Here is a 14,708-nt window from a genome sequence, read left to right on the forward strand (position 1 = left end):
CAAATATTAAGAGCACAACACATTACCAACAGAAGATAATCTCGAAGATCACCAGAAAAGGTCTGTTTTGATCCCATGCAGGCGTGGGAGGAAGCTGGGCCAGGCACAGGCACAGGCAGGCAGAGCAGGGAAGACAGCATATGCTGAGCAGATTGGGGGGTGGGGGGTGGTTTCTGCAGGCGGAAAATCTGCCGGGAGGACTCTACCACAGTGGTGCCTACTCTGCTCTGGTTACAAATCAGTAGATCATCAGAGAAGTTATAAAACTTCCAACAACACAGAGGGTAAAGTGTTTACCCCAAAGCACTGGAGTCTCATGGGATTTGGCCACACATACCCCGCACTGAGAGTGACTTAGCATGATCCTAGCCAGCTGCTGCTATTCTGCTGCCACTTCATTGCCACTTCCTGTTGCCTGTTGAGGAAACTTGGAAAGCCCTTATTGCCCCAAAAGCAGACTCCAGCATTTTTTTAAAAAATGAGTAAAAAGGCAAAGTGAACTCTAACTACAGATAGCTTCTATAGCAAAAGAGAGAAGATTTCAAACCCTGAGGAGATTAAAAGCAGATTGTCTCCAGATGAAACCCCAAAGGAGGATATGACCTGGTCTCCACCACACAAGGCTCTCATAGAAGAAATTAAAAGGTATCTTAAAAGAGAGGTAGAAGAAGAATGGTGAAAGGAAATGAAAACCTTGCAAGAGGATCTGGATAAGGCATACAACTCATTAAAAGATAGAGTGGAAATAGAAAACAACTCCCTGAAAAACAGAATTTGTGAACTGGAAAAGGTAAATAACTCCCAGGAAAACAGAATTTGTGAGTTGGAAAAAGAACATAACTCCTTAAAAAATTGGTAAAATGGAAAAAAAAATTCCATAGAACAAAATAACTCACTTAAAAATTCAATTGAACAAATACAAAAAGAAGTAAAAAAAATAAATGAAGAAAATAATTCATTAAAAATCAGAACTGAACAAATGGAAATGACTGATTTGAGGAGACACCAAGAATCAGTCAAGCAAAACCAAAACAATGAAAAAAATGGAAAAAAATCTTAAATACCTACTTGGGAAAACATCAGCCCTGGAAAATACATTTAGGAGAGATAATCTAAGGATTATTGGACTCTCTAAAAATCATGACGAAAAAAAGAGCCTAGATACTATTTTTCAGGAAATCAAAGAGAACTGCCCAGATGTCATAGAAACAGAAGGTAAAATAGCCATTGAAAGAATTCATCAAACACCTGCTGAAAGAGACCCCAAAATGAAAACTCCAAGGATTATTGTGGCTAAATTCCAGAACTATCACATCAAAGAAAAAATACTGCAAGCAACCAGAAAAAACAATTCAAATACCAAGGATTCACAATAAGGACCACTCAGGATATAGCAGCATCCACATTAAATAATCGAAAGGCCTGGAATCTGATATACTGAAAGGCAAAAGAACTTGGAATTCAGTCAAGAATAAATTACCCAGCTAAACTGAGGATTTTCTTCCAGGGAAGAAGATGGACATTCAATGAAACAGGTGAATTCCATCTATTTCTGACAAAAAAAACCAGAACTAAACAAAAAATTTGACCTCCAAATATAAAACTCAAGAGCAGCATAAAAAGGTAAAAAGAACTCTTGAGAACTGTATTTCTGTTATGGGTATACATAAAGAGTACGTGTATAATTTGATTTTACTGTTATAATATAAAAAAAGGAACTAGAGGTGGAAAGGAGATTGTACCAGAAAAAGGGAAAAGTGGAGGTTAAAAGAGGGACACTACATCTCATGAAGAGGCAAAGGAAACCTATTATATCTGAAGGAAAGAAGGGAAGGGGATGAACATTGTGTAAATCTTACTCTCATCAGATTTGACTCAAAAGAAAATATTAGACATATTTGGTTTACAGAGAAACTTCTCTCACCTCATTGAAAAGTGGGAGGGAAAAAGTGAATAGGAAAGGAGTAGGCTAAATAGAAGGGAATAAAGAAATTGTTAGGAAAAGTTTTAAGAAAGGGGGAGGGACTCTAAAGGGGAAGGAATGATTCTACAGAGGGAGAGCTGTGTGAGGCAAGTAGTTTAATACTGTTAATAAGTTTAATACGGGGGAGGGGAAGTAAGGGGGAAAGGAAAGAAAAGATAAAAGCATAATCTGGGGATAATAAGATGGCAGGAAATACAGAATTAGTAGTTTTAACTGTAAATGTGAATGGGGTGAACTCTCCCATAAACCAGAGCCAGATAGAAGACTGGATTAAAAGCCAGAATCCTACAATATGTTGTTTACAGGAAACACATTTAAAGCACGATGATACATACAGAGTAAAGGTAAAAGGCTGAAGCATAATCTACTATGCTGCAGGTGAAGTAAAAAAAAAAGCAGGAATAGGCATCCTCATCTCAAATCAAGCAAAAGTAAAAATTAATATAATTAAAAGAGGTAAGGAAGGAAATTAAATGAGGCAATATCAATACTAAACATATATGCAACAAGTGGTATAGCATCCAAATACCTAGAAGAGAAATTAAGAGAGCTGCAAGAAGAAAGAGACAGCAAAATTATAATAGTGGGAGACCTCAACCTTGCACTCTCAGAACTAGATAAATCAAACTACAAAATAAGAAAAAAATTAAAGAGGTAAATAGAACACTAGAAAAGTTAGGTATGATAGATCTTTGGAGAAAACTGAATGAAGACAGAAAGGAGTACATTTTATTTTGGCAGTTCATGGAACCTATACAAAAATTGACCATATATTAGGACATAAAGACCTCAAATTCAAATGCAGAAATGCAGAAATAGTAAATGCATCCTTTTTAGATCACAATGCAATAAAAACTACATTCAATAAAAAGCCAGGGGAAAATACCCCAAAAAGTGATTGGAAACTAAGTAATCTCATCCTAAAGAATGAATGGGTGAAACAGTAAATCATAGACACAATTAATAATTTTACCCAGGACAATGATAACAATGAGACAACATACCAAAATTTGTGGGATGCAGCCAAAGTGGTAACAAGAGGAAATTTCACATCTCTACAGGCTTACTTGCATAAAATAGAGAATGAGAAGATCAATTAATTAGGCTTGCATCTAAAAAGGCTAGAAAAAGAGCAAATTAAAAACCCCAATCAAACACGAAACTTGAAATTCTAAAAATAAAAGGAGAGATTAATAAAATTGAAAGTAAAAAAAAAACTATTGAATTAATAAATAAAGAGTTGGTTTTATGAAAAAACCAATGAAATAGATAAACCTTTGGCAAATTTAATTAGAAAAAGGAAAGAGAAAAATCAAATTGTTAGTCTTAAAAATGAAAAGAGAGAACTTTCCACTAATGAAGAGGAAATTAGAGAAATAATTAGGAGTTACTTTGCCCAACTTTATGCCAACAAATTTGACGACCTAAGTGAAATGGATGAATACCTTCAAAAAATATAGGCTTCCCAGATTAACAGAGGAAGAAGTAAATTACTTAAACAGTCCCATTTTAGAAAAAGAAATAGGACAAGCTATTAATCAACTCCCTAAGAAAAAATCCCCGGGACCAGATGGATTTTACATGTGATTTCTACCGAACATTTAAAGAACATTTAACTCCAATGCTATATAAACTATTTGAAAAAATAGGGAATGAAGGAGTCCTAACAAATTCCTTTTATGACACAGACATGGTACTGAGACCTAAACCAGGTAGGTTGAAAACAGAGAAAGAAAATTATAGACCAATCTCCCTAATGAATATTGATGATAAAATAATAAATAAAATATTAGCAAAAAGACTACAAAAAATCATCCCCAGGATAATACACCATGATCAAGTAGGATTTATACCAGGAATGCAGGGCTGGTTCAATATTAGAAAAACTCTTAGCATAATTGACTATATCAATAACCAAATTAACAAAAATCATATGATCATCTCAATAGATGGAGAAAAAACATTTGATAAAATTCAACATTGATTCCTATTAAAAACACTTGAGAGTATAGGAATAAATGGACTTTTCCTTAAAATAATTAGTAGCATCTATTTAAAACCATCAGTAAGCATCATATGTAATGAGGATAAACTGCAGCCATTTTCAATAAGATCAGGAGTGAAACAAGGTTGCCCACTATCATCATTTCTATTCAATATTGTATTAGAAATGCTAGCTTTGGCAATAAGAGATGAAAAAGAGATTAAAGGAATAAGAAGAGACAATGAGGAAACCAAATTATCACTCTTTGTAGATGATATGATGATATACTTAGAGAACCCCAGAGAATCTACAAAGAAGTTATTAGAAATAATGCACAACTTTAGCAAAGTTGCAGGATACAAAATAAACTCACATAAGTCATCAGCATTCTTATATATCACTAACAAAATCCATCAGTTAGAGATACAATGAGAAATTCCATTTAAAATAACTGCCAATAGTACACAATATTTGGGCATCTATCTGCCAAGGGAAAACAAAACTACAAAACACTTTCCACACAAATAAAGTCAGATCTAAACAATTGCCAAAATATTCAATATCTTGAATAGATGGAGCGAATATAATAAAGATGACAATACTCTCTAAACTAATCAATTTATTTAGTGCTATATCAATCAAACTCCCAAGAAACTATTTTACTGACCTAGAAAAAAATAACAAAAGTCATCTGGAAGAACAAAAGGTCAAAAATTTCAAGGGAACTAATGGAAAAAAATCAAATGAAGGTGACCTAGCTGTACCTGATCTAAAATTATATTATAAAGTAGCAATCACTGAAATCATTTGGTATTGGCTAAGAAATAGACTCGTTGATCAATGGAATAGGTTAGTTTCACAGGACAAAATAGTCAATAGCTCTAGTAATCTAGTGTTTGACAAACTCAAATATCCCAGCTTTTGGGATAAGAATTCACTATTTGACAAAACCTGCTAGGAAAACTGGAAACTAGTATGGCAGAAACTAGACATTGACCCACACTTAACACTGTACACCAAGATAAAGTCAAAATGGGCTCATGATCTAGACATAAAGAATGAGATTATATTTATTTAAATTAGAAGAACAATGAATAATTTACCTCTCAGATCTGTGGAGGAGGAAGGAATTTGTGACCAAAGAAGAACTGTAGGTCATTATTGATCACAAAATAGAAAATTTTGATTATATTAAGTTAAAAAGTTTGTGTACAAACAAAACTAATGCAGAAAAGATTACAAGGGAAGTAATAAACTGGGAAAACATTTTTGCAGTTAAAGGTTCTTGATAAAGGCCTCCTTTCCAAAATATATAGAGAATTGACTCAAATTTTTAAGAAATCAAGCCATTCTCCAATTGATAAATATTCAAAGCATATGAACAAATAATTTTCAAATGAAGAAATTGAAATTATTTCTAGTCATGGGAAAATGTGCTCCAAATCATTATTGATCAGAGAAATGCAAATTAACATAACTATGAGATACCACTACACACCTGTCAGATTGGCTAAGATGACAGGAAAAGATAATGATGAATATTGGAGGGGATGTGGGAAAACTGGGACACTGATACATTGTTTGGTGGAATTGTGAACAGATCCAACTATTCTGGAGAGCAATTTGGAACGATGCTCAAAAAGTTATCAAACTGTGCATACCCTTTGATCCAGCAGTGTTACTACTGGGATTATATCCCAAAGGGATTATAAAGAAGGGAAAGGGACCTGTATGTGCACTAATGTTTGTGGCAGCCCTTTTTGTAGTAGCTAGAAACTGGAAACTGAATGGATGTCCATCAGTTGGAGAATGGCTTAATAAATTGTGGTATATGAATATTATGGAATATTACTGTTCTGTAAGAAATGACCAACAGGATGATTTCAGAAAGGCCTGGAGAGACTTACATGAACTGATGCTTAGTGAAATGAGCAGGACCAGGAGATCATTATATACTTCAACAACAATACTATATGATGACCAGTTCTGATGGACCTGGCCATCCTCAGCAACGAGATCAACCAAATCATTTCCAGTGGAGCAGTAATGAACTGAACCAGCTATGTCTAGAGAAAGAACTCTGGGAGATGACTAAAAACCATTACATTGAATTCCTAATCCCTATATTTATGCCCACCTGCATTTTTTATTTCCTTCACAAGCTAATTGTACAATATTTCAGGGTCTGATTCTTTTTGTACAGCAAAATAACGTTTTGGTCATGTATACTTAGTGTGTATCTAATTAATATTTTAATGTACTTAACATCTACTGGTCATCCTGCCATCTGGGGGAGGGGGTGGGGGGTAAGAGGTGAAAAATTGGAACAAGAGGTTTGGCAATTGTTAATGCTGTAAAGTTACCTATGCATATATCCTGTAAATAAAAGGCTATTAAATTAAAAAAAAGAGAGAAAAAAAAAGTTATCAAACTGTGCATACATACCCTTTGATCCAGCAGTGTTACTACTGGGCTTATATCCCAAATAGCCCTTAAAGAAGGGAAAGGAACTCTTATGTGCCAAAATGTTTGTGGCAGTCTTTTTTTAGTGGCTAGAAACTGGAAATTGAATGGATGCCCATCAATTGGAAAATGGCTGAGTAAATTGTGGTATATGAATGTTATGTTATGGAATATTATTGTTTGGTAAGAAATGACCAGCAGGATGATTTCAGAGAGACCTGGAGAGACTTACATGAACTGATGCTAAGTGGAATAAGCAGAACTAGGAGATCATTATACACTTCAACAATAGTACTACATGATGATCAATTCTGATAGATGTGGCTCTCTTTAACATTGAGATGATCCAAATCACTACCAATTGTTCAGTGATGAAGAGAATGAGCTATACCCAAAGAGAGAAGAGAACTATGGGCAGTGAGTGTGGACCACAACATAGCATTTCTACTTTTTCTGTTATTGTTTGCTTGGCATTTTTGTTTTCCTCTCATGTTATTTTTTACCATCTTTCTAGATCCAATTTTTATTGTGTAGCAAGATAACTGTATAAATATATATTGTATTTAACATATACTTTAACATACTTAACATGTATTGGACTACTTGCCATCTAGGAGGGAGAATTGGGGGAAGGAGGGGAAAAGTTGGAACAGAAGGTTTTGCAAGGGTTAATGTTGAAAAATTACCCGTGCATATGTTTTGTAAATAAAAAGCTATAATAAAAAAGGGTAAGTGGTGCCAAATGTGGTACCATGGTATGAAATGTGAGAGGCAAGATTTGTTCTTTCTACTCTATATTTGTCTCATAGGGAGCCTTCGGCTCCATACTCATGGCTTCCCCAAGAAATATCAGAACTTGGCATCTGCCTAAGTCTCCAAAGCAATAAATAAATTAAAATAAAAGACTCTAGTTTCCAATAAGCATAACAACACTAAAAACATGGAACAGGCTTTATTTCATCTGATGGAAAATATAAAGTTGAAAGGATTTGTGCTTCATTATTACAGTTCCTGACACTGAGTGGGCAGCCAATAAATGCCTGTTTGATTGATTGGGTCCATAATAGTCAAGAGGGCCCTTCTTTCCTTTCCAAGGGTTGAGATTCCCCATTGAACAAAGAGAAAGCACTTGGGGTAAGTAGAGTCCATCCCATCCTATTTAATGGGCCCCAACTTCTTAGGGACTTCTTTCTCTAGACTGATAGTATTCATCCGTCTCACTCAACCCAAAATAAACTTTCTGTGACCTGCTCTACAGAATTGTAGGGGAAAAGAGCATTGCAAATCCGACAGTTTATAGTGATGAAAGGTAATATTAGCGTTATTATTCTCATTAGGCCTTTGTTTTTTGCATGATCATTCTTGGAAGTGTTTGGCTCACTGATGGAAAAGCAGATCCTGATTTATATTCTGTCACCACAGACCTTGAGTGCCATCTGTTGAGTAAGGCTATACTGCCATCTGGTGGCCAGAAAACTGATCCCACCAGAGTGTCCATCAGCAGAGAATGTTTGCCAATACTATCCATTCCAATCAATAAGCATTTACCAAGTACCTAGTATGTTCCAGGCACTGGGGCTACAAATACAAAGAATGTAACAACCCCTTCTCACGGGAGCCAAGAAATATTTCTTTTTTTTTTTCCTTTTGCTGAGGCAATTGGGTTTAAGTGACTTGCCCAGGGTCACAAAGCTAGGAAGTGTTGAGTGTCTGAGGTCAGATTTGATCTTAGGTCTTTTTGACTTCAGGGATGATGCTCTATCCACTGCAGCGCCATCTAGCTGTCCCAAGAAATATTTCTTAAATATCTTTGAGTGTTGACAGTCTGACCTTCAACTCTGATAAGCTATCTTAGAGAGAAAGCGTGTTGATCTGAAGTAGGGACTGTGATGGTAAGTGGAGATGTCCCAGGGAGCCCATCCCTACAGGTGTAAGAACACAAGGGAAAGCCCACATCCTCCTTTGGCACTGAATGATTCCCCTGTATGTCTTGGTTCAGTAATTTCAATCAGCTAAACCTGGCTTTGGACAGAATGAATTGCTGAACTATGCATTGCCTGAAAAATGAAGTGCTTTGCCATCGGAAGGATTTTGATATAGAAAACAGTGCAGCTTATCTTTAGTGCTGAACCTTCACACAGGCAGAATCAATATTTGCCTATGAAATGTGATTTCAAAGAGAAAGAAAATACCTTCTCTTCTACCTTAAGGACCTGTAAGAAAAGAATTTTTTCATTGAAGTCTACTTATTCAGTAAAAAGATATTTCATTTTGGATTTGGAGTCAGCAAGTATCCCTCCAACCTTTTCCTTCCTTGGCACTCTTTTCCTACTGGAAACAGAGTGGGAGTAAGGTGTCCCAGGCAGCCTCTATAACTTTGAAAGTCCCTAAACCTCAGGCTAGTCCTAGGAAGAAAATTACTTATGTCAGTCCCTCTCCTTTCTGAACAATAGAGCAGAAATCAATGCCTGTTGTTTGCTTCTGAAGGGCAATAGAGTGGAGTGGAGGCAATGTGTTGTCAAAGTCTGTGAGAAAGGAAAGGAATTCCAAGGAAATACCAGGCACAAATGGAACCATTTGTGACTTCCTACAGGAAAATGGTTGTTAAAGGAGGGCTGAGTGAATTCTTTAAGGATTACTGTGCTCTTCCACTGTAAATTCAGCCAAATTTTGCCTTGTTATGATTCTCTTTTTTTGTGTATATGAGTATAATTGTTCTACATTGGGTACATAATCTCTCTTTGCTGGGGGTTTGAGAAGTTAATTGACTTTCTGGAGAGAAAATACTTATTCTGAAATTCTGTTGGGGAATGGCCCAGAAGGCTTTCTGTCCCTCATAAAGTAGTTATAATGGACTCTTGGCACAATATGCCCATCCCACCCAGGCTCATTTACATCTACCAGATGAGGCCAAATTTACCTCCTTTCATTAGGTTTACTCTGATTATCTATAATATTGCAGTTGTTATATAGTTTCTGGTTCTACACACTTTGCTTTATATCAATTCATACAGGTCTTCTCAGATTTTTTTCTGAAACCAACCCTTTTTATATCTTTGTACAACTTCATAGTATTGTATCACATACATTTACCACAACTTGTTCAACCATTCCCCAGTTGATAGGATTATTTTCCCAAGTCCCCTTTGGCATTTGGCATTTTCCATTGTTGCCATCTTATACAATTTTTAAGGTCATTTTGTAGGGGTTTGGGATTACTTTAAGTTGCATTTCTTTCTTTATTAGATATTTTGAACATGTTTCTATATAGTTTTTGATATCTTGGATTTCTTCCTATGAAAATTGTCTATTCATCCCTTTTGACCATTTATCAATTGGGGAATGGCTGTTATTTTCATAAATTTGATTTAGCTCATCGTTGGAGATTTGGGAGAAAAGATTTCAGTTGAATGTTAAAGTGGAAGAAGAGAAAGGTGATGGTGAATTCCTCAATTTACTTCATTAACTATGAGGTGAAGTCCTTAGTCGAGAGGTTGAGAAGAGATGTGCTATAGCAGAAATGGAGACAGTTTAGGGAGAAAAGAGAAAGGAAAATGGCCAAGAGTCAGAAAATATACTTAGGAAGATGGTTTGAAAAATGAATCAAGGAAGAAAACTTGTTTTGCCATGAAAAAGTGAGGACATAGTGATGAGTAGATAATAGGAATTTGTTATGGTCCCAGGAGGTGTGACTCTTTTACATTTTCTTTTTTTTCTATGAATTTAACACTCACCAGATACATGAACATGACAATTCCACTCTTGGACTTCTTTATCTCCTTTAGTTCAATGGCCATCGGGACTTGGTAAGGAACCTCTATAGGTGAGAAATTCTTTATACCAGTATTGCTCCATTTTGCCTAGGGTGCTAAGAACTTAAATGACTTACAAGGACAACATAGCCTGATAAATGTCAGAAGTGGGACTTGAAACCAGGCCAGCTTTGTATCTACTACGCCATATTACCTCTGTAGTGTTTATTTGGCCACAGTTCCCCATAAAAACCATCTCTTACATCATAGAGGGGTTGGAGGAAGAAGAATCCACTTAAATAGCTCCAGTCAAGCTTTACTCTTTCTGTTCTCTGGACCTTGCACTGTTTAGCCCATGTTCCCAGGAATCCTCACCACCTGTAAGGTTTTCTGTTAGCCTTCAGATGGTAAATCTAAAAAGGAATTGCTTCCTTCACCCATCAGATGAAGTGCCTGAGGCTTTGTGCTTGAGGTTACAGTTAGGATAAGGAAGGAAGAGTAAGGGAGAAGGCAGTTGTCAATTGTGAGCCTGCAGGAGCACCTCTGGCTCATGGCTCATGTGTTCCCCAATTACAGTGCAGAATTTGTAATATCAGGATACTTGTTGCATTTCATTTGTCTAATTCATAGTGGCACTGGCAATTTGGGTGCCCTGGATGGTGGCTGCTACTATGTTCAGGAATAACTATCCTAACACTGGACTCATTCACTGTATTACCCTTTAACAATCAGTCAGTAGACAGAATTTGACAGCAAAGGTATTTCTCTGGATGGCACAGCAAGAAGAATAGTTTCAATGCCATCTGCATTCAGAGAAAGAACTAGGGAGACTGAATGAAGATTGAAGCATAATATTTTCACCTTTTTGTCATTTTTGTTATTGTTTTTCTCATGGTTTTTCCCTTATGTACTGATTTTCTTTTCCCAACAGGACTCGTATGAAAATATCTTAAAATTGATCATACATGTATAACCTATATATATCACTTTGCTTGCTGTCTTGGGCAAGGGAGGTAAGGGAAGAAGTAAGAAAAAAAAAGGAACTCAAAATCTTAGAAAAATGAATGTTGAAAAACATTTTTACTTGTGATTGGAAAAATTATATACCTGTAGTGGTTGCTATCAAAAAAGAGAGAGAAGAGTAGTTTCAAAGCATTTCCCCTAACACAATGGAGACAATCTTCCATTAAAACACAGACCAAAAAAAATGTGAGCACACATACAAATATACTGGTAATGATGCATTTGTTTAAGGAACATGCTGAAGAAGATAACTCACAATTCCAGAATTGTCTTCATTGTCTTCAGTTTTCTTTCTCCAGAAGGTCCTGATGATCAATCCCCTTGAGGGATGGTGCCTATAAATTGTGTTGGTTTCATCACTGAGTGGCTTGGCTACTCATGGGGCACAATGATCTCTGGAGTCATTGTATTGATTGTTTTTTTAAAGCCTAAGTTTTTTTTTTCAGATGAACTATAGAATTTGTTCTTGTGGTCTTGCTCACTTTTCTCAGAATCAGTTCATACATTTCTTATATCACCATAATATTCTATTACCTTCATATCCCAAAATTTGTTTAGCATTCCCCAAATGATGGGCACCAACTTTATTTTTTACAGGACCTTACTGATATGGCTGATATAGACACCAGATGATGGTAGGCATCCAACGTTCAGGTCTGGTCATGTGAAGAATTCACAATAGCCATTCTCTTTGCAAAAGACAGGTTTATTTAGGGAAGAGATTACAGACAAAATGAAGGGATGCCATAGGCACCAGTAATAGTAAATATGAAATAGAGTTGGGAGAGCATACAAAAAGAGTTTTAATAATTAATGATGGAAAGGGCAAGTTCCTAGTGGAACTTGGCATTTACCAGGAGAAAGGTATGCCCCATGAAGTTGGGGCATGCTCTAAGATGGCAGGCAGAATCTCAAAAGGGACTTAGCACCCAAAAGAGTTAGCTAGCTATAAAGAGAAGTGGGGTTGAGAAGCATAGTGGAGTGAGGAGAAATACCACCAGGCATGGAGGAGGGGTAAGGAGAAAGACACCATGAGATACCTTTTCTATTTTTTTTAAATAGCACCAAATCCTTTGGATAATTATTGCTTTGTAGTATAATTTGAGATCTAATATGCCTACTCCACTGACTTCTTATTTTTTCCTATGATATCCCTAGAGCTTTTTGATAATATGTACCTCCATATGAAGTTTAGTAGAATTTTGAAAGTTTAATTGGTATAGGGTGAAATCTGTAGCTCGTTTAATGTAATGTTGTTATTTTTATTAGATGAGCTCGACTCATGAAAAGCTATGTAACGCCGTGAATAAAGAACTAGCTTTAAAACTCTGAAGACCTAGCCAGACTCAAGTCCTTTTTCTGACACACATTGGCTGTGTGCTTCTTAACAAGTCACTGAAATTCTCAGGGCCCTCAGCAACTCACTAAAAGTTTAAGTTTCAGAGAAGCTAGCTGACATGGAAGGAGCTTCCTCCTTGAGGATTTCTCTATAACAATGAAATCACAGATCTGGTCTCTAACCTATCCTTAGCATGTCTCATTCTTGAACAATTTATTTGTCTAAAATTATTTGATTCATCCTTTATTTTTTAAAGCATATTTTCTTGTTATATTCACATAATTTTTGAGTATGGCTTTGTAGCCAGACTCCCCCATATTTTATAAATTCTGTGGTTGCTTGAAATGGAATTGCTTGTTCTATCTCTGCTGAGTTTTGTTGCTAAAATACAGAAAGGTGGACAATTTTTTGTGGCTTTGTTTTATATAATGCTATTTTACTGAAGATTTTGCTTATTTCTTGTGCTATTTTTGTTTACTTTATGGCTTCCTAAAATATGCATCAAGTGCATCAACTGTAAAAAGTTATAATTTTATTTCTTTAATTATTGGTATTCTTTATTTCCACCCTCCCTTTAAATTGCTACACCTAGTATTTCTATTACTGTATTTAAAAATAGTGTTATGAATAAATATCCTTGCTTTATCCTTAGTCTTATTAGAAAGGCCTCTTGTGCTTTCTCATGATAGACTAAGCTTTTGAGAAAATATATCATTCTTTTATGTAGAAAAAAAAAGAAAATGAAGAGGTAAAATAGGCACTAGGAGTGGTAATTAGATTTAGGAGAACAACAGAGTTCAATTGATAAAAAGAATTTATGTCATAGACATCCATCGCGCTTTACAAAGGTTTGTTATTTTATTTTATGAGCAATTAACAAAGGGAAAGATAACTTCCCTAGTGGAACTCACAATTAACCAGGAGAAGTCATTAAAGTGAAGATGCCATGAGGTGGGAGGGATAGCCCAAGGGGGGCTAGTCCAGAAAAGGAATTAGCAAAGATCTACAGCATGAACACATCTTTTATTGGGGAAATACAATCTCAGTGTTTGACACAGTTAATTGGAAAATCTCTAGGAAGGAGGGGGAAATAAAGGCAAGAACAAAATTGTATATTGAGATTTTGAGACTGCCTAAAAGGTAGTCTGGGAAAACTTGGTTCCCATCATGTTTGTTTCAAAGGTTGTTTAAAGATGCTAAATCTAAGTCTAAATCTAAGACTCTGGTGTTCTAGACATGGAAAACCAAATGGGCCATGTAAGAGTTTTGAGACAATAGAGGCTGAATGAGAACAATTTCAGCTTCTCATTCTATATAGGCTGGGAGAATTGACCTGTTTATGATTCTCCTTTTAACAATTCCTGAGAATAAGCTAGTTGAGGGTTCATATCAGAAAGTATATGAATAAAGGCTGAATTCCTTTAATTAATAGAATCAACAGTATTTATCTAGAAGTGAATCCAAGATGGTGGAGAAAAAGCAGGAAGTTGCCAAGCTCTCTACAATTTACCTCACAACAACGATTGACTTAACTCTTCACAGCAATGCAGTGATCTAAGACAATTGCAAAACACTCATAATGGAAAATTCTACCCACCTCCAGAGAAAGAAATGATGGAGTCTGGATGTAGAGAGGAAAGCTTAGTATATTCACCTTTTTTCATAGTTTTTTTTCTTTTTGTCTGTTTCTTCTTTCTCAACATGCCTAACATGGCAATATGTTTTATATAATTTCATATATATAGCCTATATCAAGTTCCTTACTATCTTAGTGAGGGGGGAAGGGAGGAAGAAATTTTAGAATTCATAATTTAATTAAAATGACTGAAAAGTTGTCATCAGAAAAAATACTATTAATACAGTACCTAATATTAAGATAGACAAGTAATTATTGATATAATTCCATGTTTTCTAGTTTTCATATTATTGTGGCTTATTATATTTTAAATTTTTCTTAATATTGAACCTGATCAGAATTCCTAGTATAAATGTAATCTGAACACAGTAAAAATCTTTGTAATGTGTTCTGGTAGCTTCATTTTATTCAGTATCTTTGTGTTGCTATTCACAGTGGTCAGTCTTATTCTTTAACTTGCCCTAGTATTAATTTAGTAGTATTTAAAATGATAATTTTTGATATTTAAATTTGGTATTTGGGGGTAT

The sequence above is a fragment of the Sarcophilus harrisii genome, chromosome X (genome assembly GCF_902635505.1).
Source record: "Sarcophilus harrisii chromosome X, mSarHar1.11, whole genome shotgun sequence".
NCBI classification, from domain to species: Eukaryota; Metazoa; Chordata; class Mammalia; order Dasyuromorphia; family Dasyuridae; genus Sarcophilus; species Sarcophilus harrisii.